This window comes from Culex pipiens, chromosome 2, assembly GCF_016801865.2.
Source record: "Culex pipiens pallens isolate TS chromosome 2, TS_CPP_V2, whole genome shotgun sequence".
Classification (NCBI taxonomy): Eukaryota; Metazoa; Arthropoda; class Insecta; order Diptera; family Culicidae; genus Culex; species Culex pipiens.
Window position 1 is genome coordinate 62,180,480 of NC_068938.1, and position 22,293 is coordinate 62,202,772.

The following is a 22,293-nucleotide window of genomic DNA, read 5'->3' on the forward strand; positions in this document are numbered from 1 at the left end:
CTGACCAAATCGGCTCAAAATTTTGGTGAAGACTCGACAAACTATTCTTGTGTGCATGACGAAGGCCGATTTTCAAAAAGTTTATTTTAAGAAAAGTTAAAAATACTTTTATTTTTTTCATATAAAAAATCGTCACTATTTGATGAAAATCGGGCTTCGTTATGCACACGGTATATGTCTTGAGAGTCTTCACCTCAAATTTCAGCCAATTTGGTCCATCCCATCTCGAGATATCGTGGCACCCGTAAATCAACTCGTTGTTTAGAAAAAAACGCTCACAAATTTTGAGAGTCTGCTTTGCGCATGGCAAAATTTTGATCTTAAATCGTCTCTTACTCAGTTTAATAATGTAATATTTTCATAAGACTTACAGGAGTGATTGAAAATCATCTTTTTAGTAGATTCAATAAATTTTCTGTAACATGAAATTTTGTGATTTTCTATATGTATGTAACCCCTTAAGAGTTAAACTTAAGCTCAACAATCAAAAATAAGACAGCAAAAACATACTTTTTTCTTGATTCGATTATCCGAAGTGAAATTTTGCCAAGGCCTTCGGATAATCGAGTCTGGACTGTATTCGAAGTTCGATTTTCCGAAGGATAACGGGACTTCAGAAAATCGAATTACGAACAAAAACATATTTTTCGTATTTATTTTATTTTCTTTCTTTTAACATAAAATTCGAGCTTTGCGACCCCATTTTAGTCAAATTTAATTAGTTGATTGGCTATTATTTTATTGAATGCTTTTTTCAATATTTCATCACCGCCATCTTGGATTAACAAATTCTAAATCATTTTAGAGTAGTTTGGAAGTCATACTTTATCTTAAAAATCAAAAAAAAAAGAAATAGATTTTTTTTGTGATTTGATTATCCGAGGTGAAATTTTTCGAGGCCTTCGGTTAATCGAGTTTTGACCCTATTGCTAAAATTCAAACAAATCATTGAGTTTACTGAAATTATGTTTGATGTAGTTTTCTCAATATCATCTCTTGAATTTAAGATCGTGGGGGTTGGAAGATAAATTCGAAAGATAGTCAATCTTCTATCTAGCGCGAAACATCGATAAAATAAAAGTGCAATGATTGAATTTCGATCTCATTAACACATCCGTAGATGACTAATGGTGGAAAACAATGTAGAACAGTCAATTTAGAAGTGATTCGGAAAATAACAAATTAAAACATCTTAAAATATCGTTTACTCTTTGATGAGCTTTTGAGAGTCTGAAAGAGATTTTCGTTAACTATTATTTTTTCGAGACAACTCCATCGCAGATATTTTTGGAAAATTAGGAACGAATTCAAACTGAATCTAACACTATCATCCACCTTGAGATAATTGTAACATCGCCATAAAACGTGTAAACATTGCCATATTTTAGCCACCATAACAACCATTCAAAATTAGAAACGATAAGCGTTGCGCCGTCCATCACAAGAATAAATTATCATTCCATTATTCCAACAAGTCGTAAAGTCTATAGTTATTCCTAGCTCCTTATTTTCACTGTACCACACACCAATCACAATGTTGCAATAAAAGCTTTAATCGGCGCCGCCAGGGCTTTCATTTTTATCACCCATCAATTAGCAATCGCACTTCACGGTCTGCGCGATGTGGTGACCACACGAGGGCCCTACGGCAGGGCTTACGCACTAATCCGCGTGTGCCAGGAGGGCCCTCGTGTACGAACACGTGGTTATCATTCGCACTATCGGGTGCCACTTTTAGTACCACACCTCATCCAAGTCCCACCTTGAAGCTGAAGCCTCGCTCAACTTGGGATGGCTCAACCGCTAAGCTGTTGTGGTCAACTGCAGTTTCTAGCTAGTTGGAGTTGAGCTCGCTTGTCACATGTGATTTGACGTTTCAACACGGAGAAAAATGATTTCCCAAAATCGTGAACAAGCGTTCATGAAATTGAGAATCACGAACAAAGTGTGAATTTGAACACTAAACTTTGTTTCCAATTTTCAAAAACCTACCATGAAATGTGAACATTTTGTTCGTCGTTCCCAATTTCATGAACACTTATTCACGATTTTGGGATTGGAATTTCTCGCCGTGTATCGACAACAGTAACATCGAGAATCTTTAAGCATGCTTCACTTCTAGACTTTGTTTGAATAGGTCCTATAAACATATGAAACACAATAGTTTATAGGACCTTTAAAAAAACTCTAGACTTGATCAACGGTTGTAGAACATCTGAAGATTCAATACAACCAAGCTGCGTCAACGTAGCACGACGGTAACGAACTGGAGCCCTTTCTAGGGAAGGTGGAGTTTCACCCCTCTTAGAGAGGCTCCGTTAGAATTATCATCATTATCATTTATGAATGCATGACTTCGTCCGGTTGTTCCAGCACTTCCGTTGGCCATCGCGACCGGTAGCTGCTTTTACGACCTCTGAGGTTTGCTTGTTCAACGGCCAGTGACGGATCTTCAGCCGGACCTCCGTTGCAAAATACCCGGTAGCACGCGTGACATAATTAGAGTGACAAATTTGATTATAGCATTTCTCTTAACGGCCGATCTTGGGCGCTATTATTTCGTTGTTTGCTGAACTAGTTTCCGGTTGGGGTCCGCCGCTTCCACGAAGCAATCGGACACTCTGCTGTCCGTCAAGACCGCGGCCTATCAGCAGCATCACACACTCCGTGCCACCGTAAATCAACGTTAATTACTTGGCGACGTATTGCTGGGTGTGAATCTGTCACGCATGGTTCACCTAGTTTTGAACCCCCGGCTCAACACGCGCGCTCCGGACAACACGCCTCAGGGCACACAAATCAGTCCAGCGGCTGGAAGTTCCGCCTGATTGGAACTCACTCGCCGGGATCACCGTGATTTAGAGCATAATTAGCGATAGCGAGAGATGAAACACGCCTTGTGGTGACGGAATTATCACTTGAGCATAATTGGAGCTTTCGTAGCCCGGAAGAGTCGAAACTTTCCGTGAACCGCGTTGACTGGGAGGTCTTCGGGTTGACGTTTTCGTGCCTCCTCAAAGGTCAACCTTGCACAATGGGCACACACGCGTGAGGGCCGGACTGTCTGATGAAGAAGCATAATTTTTATTATCTTGCATTTGTAATAAATGCTCGCATGTTTTACGGCAGATTAACATCAAACGATTCGTCCGGAGCTTAAGCGGGTTGCGACTACGGCGCTCAGGAGGAATTTATGCACGGAGCTTATTCATATTTGTCTTGATCTTGGGCGAGATAGCAGGGGGACGGGGACTATGCAAATATGTTGCAAGTCAGGTTGGGTACAGTTTATGTCTTGAGTTCACCGAATATAGTTGTTTTTGAGGGTATAAAATGATATCAATCAGCATAACGATCCAATAACTACCTCTGAAGCTTATGATGATATTTGTTGAACTTTGGATTCGTTCATACTTTAAGAAAATATTCAACTTGTAGAAGTTCTGCCCCCTAAAACACTACGAATTCACTTCTAAGTCAGCTGATCTAACAGCCCTAACCTAGCCCACTCCAGCAAACTGCTACCGGTTACCACCGTACGGACCTCGCAGCAGCTGCTCACTGAGCTGCTTGCGCACGAAGCTCTCCGTCTCGCGTGTCGTCCACACAGCAACCACCCCCAGGAAGGTGAATTTTATGTTTATGCTAAGCGCGCGGCTAGAGAAAACGCACACGCCAACCTCCACCACCGGCGCGAGAGAACCCGAGGGTCTGTATAATAGTTGTTAAAATAAACAATGTTATACATTCCGGACGGTTTGCTACCGTTGCTGAACAGTGCGTACCCGTCGGAGACGGTCGACTTGTCTTATACGTGCAAAAGAGCTGCGTTGTGTGAAATGACTATTTTTCAGCGTTTTTGTTCCAGACCGGAAACAAAACGGTGCAGCCATTCGCGTTTGCGCGCATTCATTATGCGCGGTTCGGGGAAGCTTGGGGTGTTCACAGGAGATGGATGATGTCTGAGCCGTGGATTAGGGCATCGTAACTCGCTGGATTGCGCGGGTTATTACGATGAAGGGATGATTTGCATGTTTCAAAGTTCCTCGACATGCGTGACTCACCCTTATCATGAAACAGTGCTGATCTAGACCTTTTCCGAGAGGGGGTTCTCAACGGCCACGTTCTCGCACGCCATAAATTACGGCAAATATTAATAAATCTTCACGCGGTCATCCACTCTCGATGCCGGATGGTCACAAATCTTCAATGACGATCCCCTGCAAGGTAGCGCGAACACCTGAGAAACCCGACGAGGTTCGGCAGCCTCAGCGCAACAGGTCTATGTTTTTGTTCGACTCTTTTTTTTCGCCAAGTCTCGCGAACCCAGACTATGTTGGGCTTATTAGAGCTGGTGGGATATGCAGGCGTGTGTGAGTGTGCGCGCGCGCACTGCCGAGGGAAATTTATCTCCAGCAATAAACCTTATGATATATGGGCTGATGTTTTGGGCCATGAGTCGTCGTCGTCGTCGTGTTTGCTTTGGATGTCGCGTTTGTTTTTCGAATGATTTAAGGGGTCCCCGGGAAATCCTAGTGGAAGCGCGCGTGGCTCTAAATCATCTAGAATGGAGCACTCCTCGCGCGCACAGGTTCCAGAATAAAGACACTTTGATGGTCGTGTACCGGTCGGAAATTTGAGCCCGACTTGATGGCTGTGTGATATATGCGTCTCGAGGTCCAAAGGTAGACGAGCCATGGGTGCCCCCAAAAGTTGCGCACTCAATTGCACTTGTACTTTCGGAGAAGACAACGACAGTCACCAAACGAATCTACCGCCAGTGATCTGTCACTTGCTGGAGCGCAGTGTAGATTGTCGTGTAGTACAGCTGAAAGTACTTGCGGCTATCATTCCGCAAATCACACATTTTGCACATCGTATCCCAGGGTTGTTGCGACAAAGAATTCTTTGCAGGGGTGACCAACCTTCCAGCATATTGAGTTTTTTCTTGTATCTGAAAATCTTTAGCATTAGCATTAGCATTTGGAGGACGCCCCACCACCGGAAGGCTCCACAACGCTTATCCCACTGTTTGGTGTGGTTGTGTTAGACCCTCATCCGGAACAATAATCCAACACGGGAGATACAGCCCAGGGCATAAGGGGGTCCACGCCGGGTCTAAGCTATCCTCGGGGAAATGAAGGAATGTTAGTAAACACCTATCTAAAGTGCGCAGGTACCCCTACGTCACCTAAGTGGTATAGATGTTTGTAGGGAGGTTTGTATCTGAAAATCTTTAATGTTTAAATTCACGAGATTGCTCTTTGACCGAATACTCCACAATCTTGTGCATTTTATGGCAGTGGACACACGCATCTTAAAGCCAGCTTGAAGTCGCTTTTTGACGTTTCGAGAAAAATGCGTTTTAATGTTTGACCTTTAATAAACAAAAACAAGAACACGCAATGTAAACAATAACAAACATGTTTTGTTTGGTTGACCACTATGTGCATTGCCCTGAAGTTTAGTTGAATTTTGGTGCCGGAGTCCCGAGTTATGTTTAAAAATATTTGTAGTAGGGCATGCACGTGTGTCAAACGCGTTCTGACTGAACTCCCGTTGTCAAGTTGTCACACTGACATCAATTCTTAGGGTGTTTCGACAAGATTCGTTCATTATGAAGAGTGACAACAATGCACGAAGTTTTTTTCGGGTTTTATTGAATATCTCAGAGTTAAAATCAAATTTTGGGGATCTGTGAAGGCCAAAAGGTGAGGCATTGAGAGCTGCACAAAATGGCTTTCTTAACTCAATTTGCCCCGAAATGCACTTGCGACAAAAGGACGACTTAAGCTTTGAAGGTATAGCTGTTATCATGGAGTTCTTAGACTATCTAAGCCATTTCGAAATACAGTCGACTCTCTGGCTGTCGATCTTCTCGATATCAATATTGCTCCATGTACCGATGAATTCTTCAGTCCCTTCAAACTGCATACTTCGATTGTCTTTATTCCTCGATTTTTTCTCTTGCTTGAAGGATCTCTTCCTCGACGGTCCCTTGGATTCTATTTGCTTTAAACATCTATTCCAGTTGTCAAGAATTTCCCTTTCTCATGGCTTGCATAGACATTTTCCTTTGAGTAACGAAGCTTTGAAGGGTGTTTGACATTTCTTTGTTTTTGTTTGCTGGACGTTGCCATGATTTTCTCCCATAGCTGGTTAGCAAGAAAAAACAAATTTCAATCGAGTCTTTATTTTGCATCGTTCTGTAAACTGATGCTTCTCTTCCTCGACGGTCCCTTGGATATTGACAACCAGAGAGTCGACTGTACCACCAATATATCTTGGAGTGATTTGGGATCAAAATATACCAACTTCTAACTCGTTACGTTGGTATACGTGCAGATCTTAACTCCAAGGAGTCTCTGGCTGATCTCAGAATGGTTATATAATGTTGTAACATTGTTGTACGATTCTGTATGTAGAGATATCAGGAATATCAGCCTTATAGACTCGTATAACGAAGTTTTACGTGACTCTTTATATTTGACAACCCCTGCCTTACTCCGAAGAAACGCAGTCAAGTGTCCCACGACGAGTCCCAAAACGTGCCCCACGGATACGATCCCACTCGGACGCGGTCGCTTGCTGGCTCTCTCTCTCCGGTAATCTGATATCTGGGATGAAAATACCTTATCAGATTTTCAGGTCCATGTTATGATACAAACATATGTTAATATATCTTGTGTTATTATTACGGAGTGTTTTTTATATGTAAATATAATTTACATGTTTATACGGGGAAAATTTGCACTCCCGGTGCTGCCGACGTCTTCCGAAAGAGAGCAAACAGAGGTGGAGGGGGGAGGTTGCATTTTTATTTACTTTTATCATTCTTGGCTGAACTTGGGACTGTGCAGTTGCGCGGGCAACAAAGTAAGATTTACAACCTCCTCTTCTGGGGGCTGAACAACACAGCTGAAAAAAACAACATTTGCGCTGGGAATTGTTTTATTGCGGGTTTATAGGCAGAAACATGCCACCGATTCTTCGTTGTGCTGCAGTTTAACAGAGGAATTTTTATGCAAAAAAGTGAGGCATTCGACGGTTTCGGGGTGATCTTGAGCACTTGCTGTGCAGCCAAGGTTGGATCTTTACAGCGATCGACAGGCTTCTGTGAATTCTTTCCCGGCTGGCGAGCCGGAGTTGAACGGTGTCGAACAACTTTTCTGCGTTGTTGCGCCGGAGTCGAGCTTCACTTAGCTGAAACATTTGTGTAAAAAGGCGATCAATCTGCGGTATTCATAGCTTCGTTTAGAACATGACTGCTAACATTGTTATGCATATGAGTTACAACGCTTTTTTGCTGGAAGTTATCTCTGGGCTTTTTCCAGACTCACCATCACACATCTCACTGCTGTTATTCCCACAGCACTGCTGCGGACGTGATGTTATGTCCGTCCGCGCGGTCATCCTTGCTGCCCCCGCGCGATCCCGTGGACATCCGATCGGACCATAAAGATATGGTTTATGGGCCAGCAACCTCCGGCGAGCGGCCAGAATGTGCCGAAGAATTTGCATCCCTCGGCAGCAGCAGAAGCAACGTGGTTTCAAATTTCAAAACCACAGCGCCGATATCGGCACGTCCGATTTGCAAGTAAAGTTGTTCGCTTCGATTTGGGACGGATCGTGGTAGATTTGGGTCCGGTGATAACATTCTGCTCGGATGTTACGGGGAACCTGGTCGCCAGATCAACCAATAAATTTCCCCGCCGTTGATGGGTGTCGTGTAGCTTTCGGGACTTACCATAAAATACACATTTTACGCACAACTATCCGTCTTTGTAGCTGTCGTCTACTAGAGAAAATACAGGCCGAGCCGGTCGCGCCGAGGTTCCCAGGAAAGTCTCACAACTTGACTCTGGCGAGAGCGCGCGCGTACACTTAACGTACATTAATTCCAAACGATTCTATAAACTTAATTTATAACTCAATATAACATTCATTTTATTCTTCCACTCGTCGTCCAGCTCGGTTGAGATTTCAACCTCTCGCCCCTCCCAACGTTGCCCATAGTCAACCGTTTAGTCTTATCGCCAAACGATCTTCATCTACCTTTGCTCTACCTCCGGCCATCCTCGGCTCGATCCCAACCAGGCGACTACAGTATCTGTCCACACGATCGCCCGGTTCGCTCTCACAGAGCCGTGTTGTCACTCTTCTATCTCCAAAACTACCGAACCTGGGAACATCTTCTCGAGTTGCTCCAAAGGGTTATTATTTTATAAAATCAATAAAAAATATCTTAATTTCAATCTCGCGCTCCAAGTCTCTGGGAGGTGCCTTACGCTATAGTCTACTAGAGGGTGCACACTACTAGGAAACCCCGGAATCTATACTGCACTGACGAAAAGATAAATGTTTCCTCCGCTGCGGCTGGGTCCTGCTGCTTAACATTCATGAAGTCGTTCGTATGGGAGATCGAGGAGATCCGCGCCTGTCATCGGGTTTCATGTTCTGTTCCAGCGAGACCGGCGAGCCATGATATACGGATCACAGATTTTAGGAGCCGTTTAGGCTGGTAATTTAGTGTTATTATGTGTTCTGCGTGGTCTGTGGCGGTAGACCTGACCAGAGTGGGATTGGGGGCTTTTGTTTCTAAATGTTGTTTTACAAACCGCTAAGCAATTCCATAGAACAGAAGAGTTTAGAACAAATGTAATCAACTTGTTCAAAGTATAAAATATGAAATATAAATGTTGCAATGTAGAACTCCCGACAATAAACACATAATTTGCCACAATAAATATACATTTATTTACACGGACAGAACTACATTTAACAGACTAAAATACGAAACTATTTGGCACGACCAGAGTGCACTGGCGTTGTGCTCTGGTCGGCGAACGACAATAGAATGTCGAACACAACAAATGAAGACGACGACAAAACTCCTCACTGCGTGCGGAGAGCATCGATCAGAGTTGGCTGTGCCAACACAATGAGCCACCGTCAACGTCCACGTCGTCGTCAGGGTGGTCCTCCCAACACCTCCCCCCTTTATGTGAAAGTGTTGTCGTATCTCGTTTGGCCCTTCTGGTTCAGAAACAGGTACGAGACAGAGCTGAAGCTTGCTGAGGAGTAGCACTTGGTGGATGTTGAAGTGGAACTCGCAGGACCTCCCTAGGTTGATGATCTGGACTCGAATTTGGACGAAAGCTTGAGCTGCTGCTGGCGGACGTCACCGAGAATCCAGAACGGTGAATGTGTGTGCCGGCTGCCTGCTGAACTTGAAGAAGTGTTGATTGGCAGCGGTGCTGTGCAGTACTCGGCGAACCCGACTTGGTTGGCACTCGACCAGGATTCCAGGGCCAAATACCGTAGCGAACGAGGATATTGTTTGAAGATAAGTGCAACTCCGAGCCTTGATGACGTCACGCCGGTTGAGCTGGCCATCCTGCTTGGAGCTTGCTGACGATCGAAGTTGGCCACCAAGCATTTCTGCTGGTGCTTGTGTACGAGGTGTACTTCGAAACGAACGTTGAACAATAGCAAGCCAGTGTGCTGATTGTTTACGGAGTCCCTCTTCCCCCGTTGAATTTGAGTGCTTGATCGGATGATTTACACTCGGCGAGCTCGGTGAACTGCGACTCGCAGTGGCCGGACCTGGTGTGACAGGCCAACCGGATTGCGCGTACTGGGTGTTTGGGTTGAGTACGGGACCTGGGCCGGGTTGCGTGCTTTCCTCGACGAGCGACGTACCGGATCGGTGTGACGATGTCCGCTGATCGTACTCTCCAGTGCGCTGACCATCAACCAAGATGTCATCCCCGTGACGCAAATCGTCGATGATACCGTCGTTCTTGCTGCCCACCAACTGCTGGAACCCTCTGGAGCAGACGTGACGCCCGGGGTGCGTTTGATGGTGACGAAGGACAGTTGGGTTGGGGCGATGACTGGCAGGTTGATGTGATCCGCCATTTTGTTGTTGTTCACCGGTGAAGATGGCGGATGCCGACAGAACTGAACGATGTTCTGCTGATGAGGTGCCGGCGTGTGGAGGTCGCGCGCAGTCCAGGTTCCCGCGGAATGCTCTTTCCGGCGGCAGGTGATCGTGCTCCTGGTGGCTGAACCGAACTGGTTGAAATGCTTCCTCCTGATTGATACACGCGCGGGGAGCGCGAAATTGTCGCACATAAATGCGATCAATTTGCTCCGTTCTCGTCACCACTGTTGCAATGTAGAACTCCCGACAATAAACACATAATTTGCCACAATAAATATACATTTATTTACACGGACAGAACTACATTTAACAGACTAAAATACGAAACTATTTGGCACGACCAGAGTGCACTGGCGTTGTGCTCTGGTCGGCGAACGACAATAGAATGTCGAACACAACAAATGAAGACGACGACAAAGCTCCTCACTGCGTGCGGAGAGCATCGATCAGAGTTGGCTGTGCCAACACAATGAGCCACCGTCAACGTCCACGTCGTCGTCAGGGTGGTCCTCCCAACAATAAATATGAAGTTTGTGTCGTTTTCAAGTTTTTAACCAATCATTTCGAGTTGGTGATCCGAGATCGTTTCCATTTTTCACCTTTCCATAGCTCTGTCACAGCAGTCTAGCGAGAATGTCGTCGTTGTTATGCTATCTTATCGCACGTACATTCCGGGTCAAATTGAGTTAAGAACGCTATTTTGTGCAACTCACAATGCCTCACCTTTTGACCTTCACAGATCCTCAAAATTCGATTTCAATCCTGAGATATTCAATAAAAACCGAAAAAATAAGTGCATTGTTGTCACTCTGCGTATGAAAGAAGTTTATTCTTGTCGTGCTTTCTTGATACACCCTAAAAATTGCTATAATTGTGACAACTGCCCAAAGGGATATCAGGTCAGAACGAGTTTGACACACGTACACAGCTAAAATAGCAGTAGTCCAGCTGCGTGTAAAAGGCCTGGGCGTAAAATAAATATTGGATTATTTTATGCAATTTTATGTGATTTTACACCCTGAAATATGTAGCCCACAGTATGGGAAATCCACTTGACCGAAATGTCAATCTCATATATGCGTTTATTCTTACAGCTTTTATCGGTCTGATGGCTGAGTGGGCTAAGGCGCCAGTCCTTACTGTTGGTGCTTGGTTTGAATCCCGTCAGTTTCAACTTTTTTTTTGTGTTGTACATGTGGTGTGTAATATTAAGTGTTTATTTTGACGAAGGTGATGGGCATGCTTTTGCATGCGATTTTACCATCGGATTTTTTGCAATGTACATGCCCGATTTTGTTGATTGAAGGTCAAACATTAAAGCGCGTTTTTCTCGAAACGTCAAAAAGCGACGTGCGACAAGATTGCACGACAACGTTGATGTGTGGAACGGACAAATAACAATTTGTCACACTAGACTAAATTTTGACAGACATGTCATCCAGATAACCTACCTCCGTACATCAACCATATCATAGACTAAATATATATAGATACGCCACTCCGCTGTTGGGGCTGGCGACACTACCGCCACGCCAAAATTACACCTGGTGGCAATTCACAGGTACTAACCTACCCTTTGGAAATGTTTGGAAAAAAAATCCTCCCCAGTTTCAGTTCAATGCTCACTGGGTATATCCAAGCAACTTTCGACTAGCAACTGCTGTTTCCAAGAAATGTCAAAACATTACATTGCAAATGTTTGATCGCGTTAGAAAAAATCTAGTCCGCTATTGATTAGGCAACGTCGAAACAGGTTCGCTGTGACAACACATGGATTAATATTTAACATGCTTTGCTCTTGTTAAATATATTTATAAGGCAGGTAAATGTAGCAAGATAAACATAAAAATCCTTCATTAAAAAGCTACTTTTGTTTTTCACAGCCTCGTGATTTCCCGGAAAGATGACCATGGTGACGGTGAAAACGGAACTTCGTTGGATTCGGAAGCAGTAAACCGCTTTCCACTATGCCTGAACGGACACAAACCAGTACAGCGTTCTCGACAACTAAAAAGCTGATCTCCATCATGGAAGCTTCTCCTACGGTTCTCCTTAGGCCCGTTTTGAAAAAGTGTATAAAGTCATACGTGTTATGTTCCAGCATTACAGCACAATGAAGATAACTGTATAATTAGAATTTGAGAAAATAAAAAAAAATAAACACGCTTTATTATCATTATTGAAGTACACATTTGTTTACGATTTCAGAACAACTGGGATAGGATCGAGGATAGAATAGTTCTCCGCCAAGAACGAGGCTGGGTTAGGTTGTTGAGCACACGACAGAGGAGGTGAGAACCGCGGATAGCAGCCTTATCGTTCAGGGAATCGGTGGTTTCACTTTATCGTTATTTTCGCCTTCAGCTTCCGGTCCTTCATTAAGCGTATCAACCCTTCAACGCTATGAATCCCTGTGATCGGCGAAACGTAGGACGTCGGTTACTTCTTGTCCAATTAATCATCCGACAAATGGTCGTCAAATCAAGTTGCTTGACCGTGTTAGTCCGGGTAGTTGGCTTGCTGAACAACTCTGGTTTCTTTTCCGGTGGTCGCACCGGCCATTGGCACCATTTCTGGACCATAATTACGCCTCTCGAGGACATTTTGCGTCCGGTGAATCTCGCTCGCATTTACCATCGCGTTTTTTTTCACAACAAGAGTGACAGTTGTCAACAATCTTTTGGAAAGCCATAGAGTACTACGATTTTGTTTAGCAATTTAGTACCTGTAACTTGACTGTGGTGGCGCGCAGAGCGCTGAAGGGGTGTCGCCAACTGAGTATATGGAGCAACTTCCAAGTGGGACATCTACTTGATTAATAATCTATGACCATATTCAAGTTTTTGTTTTGCTTTCGTGAACAACTCGTTGCACTGACAGCTCTGCACAGCAGAGAGGGGGGATACACTTCAAAACAAAATATGCAACTTGACAGCTATAATTCGGTCAGAGCGCCGGGAACGAGATGCCATCACCACTTGGAGACTCGGTCCCGGTGCGTCGTAATGATATCTGTCGATTACCGGGACCGGGGAGGATCCGCCGAAGAAACGCCGCACACACTTTTCGGAAACGTCATTCCAAACGGGAAGCTCCGACTGGATCGTTCGAAAGTAATAACAATAATCATCGCGTTATTATGAGGTCGCGTCGTCGTCGTCTTGTCAAGATCTTGGGATTCCTCCAACGAATGCGGGAACCCGCTGGTAGTAATTGATTGTTGAAATAATAATTTGACTGCTGGGGCCTCTTGATATTGATTTCGAGCGGTAGATAAACCGTTTTTATTATGGGTTTTAGTCGAAGACTGGTTGATGCGCCCCTCGAGAACCTCGAGGGCTCGTTGTCGACTTCGCATCAACACTGTTGATGCTCTTTTATCAAGGAAGCGAAGTCTTGCCGTTTTGACAAATTTGTTAGATTGCACCTCCTTCGCACAGACTCCCCACCCGTTGCAATCTTGGTCCAGCGATGTTCTACATCCTTGTCGTAACTTGATCCCCGGGGTACAACACCGCTCGAGAATCATGTCGCCGCGACGAGTACATGAAGCTCGTGGCCGCTCGGTAACCTTGGGCAGGTATCATCTCTCGCCCGTGGCGGGGTAATCGCCGCGTTGAGAGCCGGCCAAACTTCCCCGGGCACGGATGACCTACGCCAGGTTATTGTGACCATTAAGTCTAGAGTTTTATTTCGTTTCTCGAAAATTTGGCCGTCATAAAGCGGCATGGGGTGACGGCGTGGAGTTCATCCGGTCGCGGCACTTGACGAGCGGTGGTGCACCTGACTGATGGTCACTCGGAACGTGGTCATGCTGGGCGACCTGCGCTTTTTGGGGGTCACGGATGGTTTTATGGATCTTACACGGAAATGTAATACGTTTGCGTCACGATGAAGATGTTGGTTCAATTCCTCAAACAGTTGAGTTATTTCGCGGTAAATGATGAAATTATGAAAAAATGAGTCTACTCTGTAATTTTCACTCTGCAATCGTTTTCCGCACCAAACTGCGTCGGAATTAATGCCCCGAAGGGTTCCGCTACTAAGTTGATAATGATATGCGATTCGTTTAAACATGCGTAAATTTTCACGCTACAAGCCACGTGATGATTACGCCGAACGCAGGACCACGTGATGCGGTCATTAGCATGTGTTCTGCTGTGGTGCTATGATGATGAAATGTATACAACATAAATATGCTGTGCGTACACATTAATAAATATGAGTTGCAACAAGCTGCTTGGCTACGCCGTTGTTGTTTGCTCAGGTACGCATCGTTGGGCTGACGCGATGATCTTCCCCCAACCCAACACGTTGTCGACATCCCATCTGGCTGGGACTTCTTCCGAAGCCCTTTAATTATGCTGTCAATTGGATCGCAAAATTTGTTTACACACCGTCATCGTTTAATTTAGCATTTTTTCTCTCTTTTTTTTACATCGAATTCCTGTAATCCAGTGCGCAAGTGAGGTGAAAATGGGTTGTCATTAATCTACCTTGCGCGGGACGACGGAACAAGTCGAGAGCGCCACAATAAATTATTCCTTTCAGGCGGGATCCCTGCCAGTGTGATTTTGCACCTCCCGAGTATACTGGTTTGACAGGTTCTGACCGTTCTGCTCCATTTTTGGAAGAGGGGGGCACCAGCTGACGCAGCGTCCCGGAGGAGGACAATGTCGAGCAGGTTGTTTGGGATTCTTTTGGGGGTTTTTATATTTTGGGTGCTTGTGTTACCTGTCAAGGGCGCGATGTCTGGGGCTCTCTTGACATGCAAATGATTTCCGAGGCGACGGCGACGTTAACTGGGGCGGGAATCGGGATATCAATCATATCGCGGGGATCGAGAGCCCGGAATCATTCATCATGTTTTATTTATGGAACTGGCGAGAGCGCGTGAGCATTGAGCCGATTATACGGGACGGAAACTTATGTTGTGACAGTTTGGTTGGTTCTGAGGTAGATAGTAATGATACTTGTGAGATACAGCAATATGATGTGACATTCTTGTTGTTTTTTTGTTTTTCTGTAACTTTCATTGAACTGAAATCCATATCAGAACTACTCCGACAAATACTCTCTGGAAACCAATGTCACATATCAATCAATGTGTTCATTAACACTATTTCAAACAGCGGAGAGTAAAAGTTGTATGAGACTATGTCAAACAAATAAACAAACACGCCATTTTGACAGTTTGCATGCTTTGTTTGTTTTCCTGCATTGCAGAGACATTTTGCTTTGTTAGCGAGTTTGGCAAAATGTCAAACATGAAAAAGGGCGATTTTGTTTGTTTGTTTGTAATTTTCTAATACCTCCTTTACTCTCCGTTGTTTGAAAGGTTGACAATGAATACATTGATTGATATTTGACTTTGGTTTCCAGAGAGTATTTGTCTGTGTAGTTCTGATCTGGATTTACGTTCCATAAATGTTTCCGGAAAACCTAAAAACAACAACAACTACTGCAGGAACATAAAGCAAATTTGACTACACTGAACCCCCGAAGGTTTGACCAGATTTTTTACAAACGAACGTTTGACACCCTCATAACACAGAGCTCACACCCACTATCAAAAAATTGGTTTGATAGTAAGTGTGAGTCCTGTGAAAAAAGTTACCTTTTCGAAGTATCATCCACCTGCACAGTTTATAACCGCTAGATTGATCGTCACCCCGGCTCTATAACTGTCCTCCTCCTGTACGTACGAGCTTCTACCGAAACTTCCATCCGGATGAAGACTACGAAGACGACAACGCAAAACACAAAACACATGTCCAAACCCAGCTGGAGACGCACCACTGTGAGAGCCCGGCTTTTACGACCGTGCGTAAATTTTCCCCGCTGTCCGGAAACAGGTAGGACAGCCAAAACAAAGGAGCTGAAACGCAAAATCGTAATCTCGCGGGCGTGTGACAGTTTGAGCGCCCTCCTACCCCGGCCGCAAAAGTCAACGGGTTTGTGCATCCACCAGCGCAGGTTCCGTTTCGTTCGCTGCTGGATGCTGGTTTTATGGGCTTATGATTTAATCTATAAAGGTAGATATTGCTGGTTGAGCGTTGGATGAGCGCGCGCGCAAGATAGACCCGATTGAGGTTATGTGCGCGCACGCCCCCCAGCTGCGGTTCTAAAAACTTCCTCCCTCGGCGGAGGCCCCGTGAATGGCCCGTGAATAAGCAAGGTGATTAAAATATGAAGAATAGAGGTATTGAAAATTTAAAGCATTTCATAAATAGAGACATAAAATATTGGATTTTAGTGTTATCGCCGGGGCGTTTTTCGGTCCGCCGCGCGCGGAACATTTCGAGAGAGTTGACGTATGGTGTATGTTTTGGCCATTGTTGGAATGGGGTCTTTAATGTTTTGTTTGTTGGTCGTAAAAATTTCAATAATATCGAGTCACACGCGGGGGGTGACTTCATGGCGTTTTTATTTCCCTCTCCGGTTCAGGGGTTCCCTCGGTGAGACCTCTTCGAGGCGCCTGCCGATCGGATCTTGGCGCAGAACAACCAGCTTGGGGTGCAATCTCGACAAGAAAATATTTATTCACAACTCTTTCGCGTATCCTCGCTGCAGATTAAAATCGCACGAAAGGTTGGAATGAAGATCGCCATGTACGATATCCGCAGGTTAAGCGGGGAGCACGCGGTGCGGGTTGGCCGGCACTGACTGAGATTTCTCATAGTGATCGGTTGGACACATCTACACAGCGAGGAAGATTCGCGCAAGTCGGCGTTGTCGCCCTCGTCGTCGTCGCGGAGAAGCTTTTCCAGCCGGACTATAATTCATACGGTTTTTATGAAAATGGAAATTTTTCAGCTCCCGGGGAGCGCCTTGATGGCCAACAAATTTACTTATTTATCTGTGGACTCCGGATTGGATGACATATTGGGGTCCAAATTAGTTGCGATGGTATTTCGAGCGTGCGCGGTGGTTGTGGCAGGTGAACTTTTTAGGTAAAGACATTTTTCTGATGAAAAACTAATCAATATTAATTTGAAAAATTACAAAAATTACAATCAGGGCTTTGAGTTCAAGTCGGTTAAGTCAACAAATCTTCAGAAGCTGGAGTTGACTCCGCTGCTCTGAAGATTATAATAAGTAAATCGATCTAACCAAAACTTTTCAAAAACTATGTATAGGAAACAAACTCTCAGAAAGTTGAGGGTGAAACGCTCCCAATTTGGATTGAGAGAAGTCACAGTATTCTGAAATTGATTTCCATCATTATCCGCTTCCCAGAACCATCGTTCCCCAAATCCAAGACAATCAAGCTCACAACCGATTCGAACCGATCCACCAAGTGTCATTAATTGATGATTCAATTCGGAATCGCCACGCCGTGGTCCCTTCTGGTGGTGGGAACACCCGATTCAACGGGGCCCTTCCCAGCCGAATCACCTCTCGAATTGAGAAGTCACACCGTTTTCAGTTTTCGAGCCCGGAGAGATAAGACGACGATGTTATAGCGATGTCGTCCAAATGTGACAAACCCGATGGTGCGATATATCTTAAGCTGGGTCGTGTTCGCGATCGCCACCATGACTCTAGGCAGCGTTAAGTGGATACTAATGTCCGCCCTCCCGTTTTTTGTGTGTGAAGGGGTGGGGGTTCGATTAGGATGCTAAATGGTCGCTACCACACCGTCACGACTCCGGTGCAGGAAATGCCCCGAACAAATCTGAAATTTATTCAAATTCGGGTGCTTCTAGCTAATGTTTTTTTTCGATTTCTGCTCCTTTTTTCCAGGTGAGTTATGAAGCCCGGAATGTCTACGAGCTCTAGAAACGGGTTCAGAAACTGGGAATCCAATTCGGTGAGTTGTGTCACCGATCGATAGGCGAAGGGGTGGCCACCCGGTGCGGTCGGATTCTGGATCTCTCTCTGGGTTTGTCACTAACAGCTTGAGGTTGTTTGGCCGCGAGGCGGGAAATGGTCGGAATCTCCTCGAATTTTCCCACCGTTTGACACGCTCTCAAAACAAACATTCGCACCGTAGTCTCTCGTGAAATCCATACGTCACCCGAGACACTCGACAGGATCCCGGGAGGAGGACCATGTCGGAGTGGAAAAAAAGAAACCAGAGGCGTCTACCGGCTGGATGACACCCGCTGCGATAATACGCGATTTCGGGCTAGTTCTTGTTTATCCTATATCCCAATTATTCAGGAAATATGCTTCCTATCTGAGAGTGCGTTTTTCGCTTTGTCCCTACAATCCCTGTGGCGGGTGAAAACAGAGCGGAGTTCGAACCTCAAAGGTTCAATAGGTCCTTGCCTCAGAGACCGACGAGTGGCGTTGATTGTTTGTCGGTTTGTGCACCGGGAAGCCACAGGGGGCTTCCCCCTGGAGTTGTCGTCGTCGCACCGCCCGTCGAGGGCTGAACGAGCGGAACAAATTCAGGAGGGTCATTGAGCAAATGATATAATTACAATATTTGTTTAAACTTGTTTGCCGTGTCCCGGCTGCTGCAAGAACCCCGAAATGTGAGAAAACAAATGCTCGGAAAAGGGTCGCCAGTTAACAGCACTTCGGTTTCTGCGGTCAATACGGGTTCGAGCGTTCGATGAAGATGTTTCGGAAGTTGACGAAGCTGTTGAAAGCATGGAACGCGTGGCGTAACGGTTTGTTTTGGAGCATTAACCGAAAATGTAACAATTTGGAATCACTAAGTTTGACAAAGTTACGACCCGAATAAATTAATCTTTCAAATAAAGTTTTCAAAAAACGGCTCTTGTCGTCCAGTTAAACGCCACCAGCAACGCAAGAAGCAACCGACAAGAGTCGAACTTTGAAAATTGAAAAATTATGCTAATTTAATGTTAATTTCGGTTAATCAGCACGTAATTTATGGCCATCTGGCGGAGAGATTCTCGACTCGCTCTCTCTCTGTTTGGAATAAAATGTTGTAAATATTTTTTATCGATCCGCTGATGGCCGTGATCGCTCCTGTCCAGGTCCAAGCAGGGAATCGAAACGAAGCGACGATCATCAACCGGGATCCTCTTGTGTGGGGACACACCACCGATATACCGAATAAGTTATTTAATCTTATTTGTTTTCGGGGGGATAAAGATAAGCGATGAATGAATATAGCTCTGTTTGGGCTGGGAACTTTGGTGTTTGGTTTGAGGAAATGCTTTGGGAGTTTGTCATGGCTTCAGAACATATGGAACAAACTGACTTAGTGTAGTTTTCACGGCATGAGCTGTTTTTAAGCATTGATCATTTGTTTGAACTTGAGATAAATAAAACAATTATACTCGAAAATGTTTGCCTCATATGAAATTAGAAATAACAGAATTTAAAAATATCTCAATCCTGAGCGTTTTCCAATAGTTCTTATGATCTTAAATTTCTGCAAAATTCTGATACATATTTGTCCAAATTATATTTCTGAATTTTAACTGCATTTTGTGCAACTCTTTTTGTTGCCTCACTGAGACAAACTCTAAACAAATGTCTTTTGGACCATCCATAAACCACGTATACACTTTTTTGTAACTCTCACCCTCGTGGACAATTGACCATACATTTTTTTTTGTATGGAGCGTGGATAATCGCCATAACGCCCCCCCCCCCTAAAGTGTCCACGTGGTTTATGGATGGTCCCTTTGGGTATGTGTGCAGACATCTTTTTTTCCACTCGAATTTGTGAACGTACTTTGGGCGGATTTTTATAATTCGGTCCGGTTTGGTGTCCCACAAGTTTCAATTGTATTTTTTTTTCTTAACTTTTTTTTATTAGGTTCTATTAGGTGCTTGGACCAGGTTAGGACCGAGGGATAGTTCAAAATACATTATAATACATAAATTGTAAAATATTAATTTCGGTAAAGTGCTTTAAAAGTCATACACAAAAAATAATTTGATAGATGCAAAAAAGGTTGATTGCCATATAACCTCAAAGAAATGCACAATGGTCTAGATTGCAAAATTGAGTAGATAAATGGTGAAGTTTTGGAGCTTTGGTATTTTCAGAAGAGTTGTTGCAAATGGAAGTACTTTTAGTTTTGTTGACAATAAGGGTGATTTTGAAAATCTAACTTTTCAGAAGTATTTTTGGTTTTTTTTTGTCTTCTAAGAAGTTATTTGGCTTGCCAATCCAAGCATCTTTTTCAAAAATACCAACATTTTATCTCACAATATACGCCTTCTACGAACATTTTTAGAGAAAGCATCTGAGTAAATCTTCAAAAATCAGTTTTTTTAACATAGCAATTCAGGATAAAGCTTTAGCGAAAGGTAATGTTCGGGCACTTTTAGAGCTCTAAAAAAACATTTTTTTTTTTATTTTTGACAAGTCAATTTGGACTTAAGCGTCAAAAGTTACAGCCATTTTAATGTAAAAACGTTTCTTAATCCACCATTAGGTGATTGATGTCTTCCTCACATTTACAATTCAACTCAACTCCGAAGTTGTCCTTATCCAGATTTGCATTGTTTCCAAATCAAGTTCCAGCACCGAAAAAGATTTGATGAAAATAAGTTTATGAGTAAAAAAATCTTATACAGACTTTTCCAGAAAACATGCAGACTATCATTTTAAGCAATGTGGCAATCGGGCGTTTCACATCTGGCCTGGCGCCACTCTCGCACGTAAACAAAAAGACCCGGCCTTTTGAGGTTATGCTAAATTCACCCTTTTTGTATCTCCAAAAAAAACTTTTTCATGACATAACTTTAAAAGTACTTCACTAAACAGAATAAAATTTAATAGGGTCTTAGGGGACCCCAAAACGAACAGAATAAGGCGGATCTGGCCAAAATTGGTTCACCAGTTCTGAGAAAATCGCGTGGAAAAAAATCATGTCTACACACATCCCCACAGACATTTGTTCAGAATTTGATTCTGAGTCGATAGGTATACGTGAAGATATATCTAGGAGGTGTATTTAAGAAGTTCAATTTTCGAGTGTTTTTATAGCCTTGCCTCAGTGAGGAAGGCAAAAAGATAAAAAAAATAAATTTGAAAATCTCGAAAAAGCACAGGCCAAATTTAAAGCGCCAGGTTGCATTCGAAAGGAAATATCGAGCACTACAAACGCTGAATAAATCTCAGGGGTGTTTGTTTTTAAACTCAAGATATCTCCATTTGAAAATTATCAATTTTCAGGGAAAATGGGTATGGGACCACCCTGACGAAATTCAAAAAATGTTCAACTATATGTTTTCCCATGTAATTTTGCTCTCTAAATCTGAACCTGCCTTCAAAATTGAGCCAAAGTTTCAAAATATCGATTTTTATTAATATTTTGGGCTTCTATGTAAAATTATCATACATGCCCTCAGGCGCACCAAAAAAAAAGCTTTTGCAATTAATTTTATGAGGACGGCATCAATCACTGAAGTGGCTAAATAAGATTTTTTTCATAAAAAAATCTTTCCTTTTTTTTCTTATTAGTCGGATTTGTATTAAATTTTATTGATTTTTTTGTTGAGATTTTGTTTTGTTGTAAAAATCATTTAGTTTATCAAAATATACCTATTTGATTGAAATAGCATTCCAATTTTCTTAAATTGTGGTATTTTTGTGTCTATAACTCACTAGTAATGCTTGAAGAAAAAAACCACTAAAATTATATAAATGATAAAAGATTACACAGTAAAAAATAAGTTTGATTTTAGTAGGTGGGGATTCAGAAAATTTTTGTGGTTGAATATTAATTCTTTTTCGATGTAATTTTACCTCAATTTATTATACCTTACAATTTTTTTCTTACACAAAATCTGTCAATAAAATCGGAAAGTTGTAATATTCAATTTTTTTACTGAATACTAACCATGGTATACCAGGGAAATTGAGGTTAAAATTAAGATAAAATTCAACAGCTACTTCTTTCTCTTTTTTTCAAACAATTAGATAAGCACCAAAGACAGTGTTCAAACTCGTGGGAGGTAGCTGTCGAACCCCTCGGATCACCCAGGTGAAATGCGTTCTCACCAAGGGTCACCACACCGCGTCTCGAATCTATCGAGAGATTGTCCAAGCGGTTCACCGATTGGTCTACGACCCGAGCTGTGGAGACCTGCTACCGCTATACTCGCTCTAAGCCAGTAAAATGGTTTATTTATGAGTCCTCCTCCCGCGGAGCCATCCATCGCGCGCTTCATTTCGTATGCATATTATATGCTGCTTAGCCTTCGTCCGCTGAAGTCGCGCTGTTTTTTGATTCCGCGTGGTCAGCTCGATTCGGTAGTTTGGAACAATATTTATGGTGCTGCGGTTGTACGGCCGACCAATCGATGCTGCTGTTGCTGCCGAAGAGGTTGCCGGTTACACCGCCTCCGTTTTTCTTGCGATCGTATTCCCTGTTGAGGTTTTTGTGTATTGTTGTTTACTTTTTGCT

General features: G+C 43.5%; 1 protein-coding gene and 1 long non-coding RNA gene across 3 annotated transcripts in view; both read left to right on the plus strand.

The window, feature by feature from the left end:
* Window positions 1-22,293, plus strand: part of LOC120419389 (protein apterous) — a 90,442-nt gene that overhangs the window by 43,266 nt on the left and 24,883 nt on the right. The gene's annotated exons all lie outside the window — the stretch shown is intronic.
* On the plus strand, window positions 11,423-12,125 carry LOC120419390 (uncharacterized). Its single transcript, XR_005605706.2, has 2 exons — window positions 11,423-11,768; window positions 11,830-12,125. It is a non-coding gene; the product is annotated as an uncharacterized LOC120419390 (long non-coding RNA).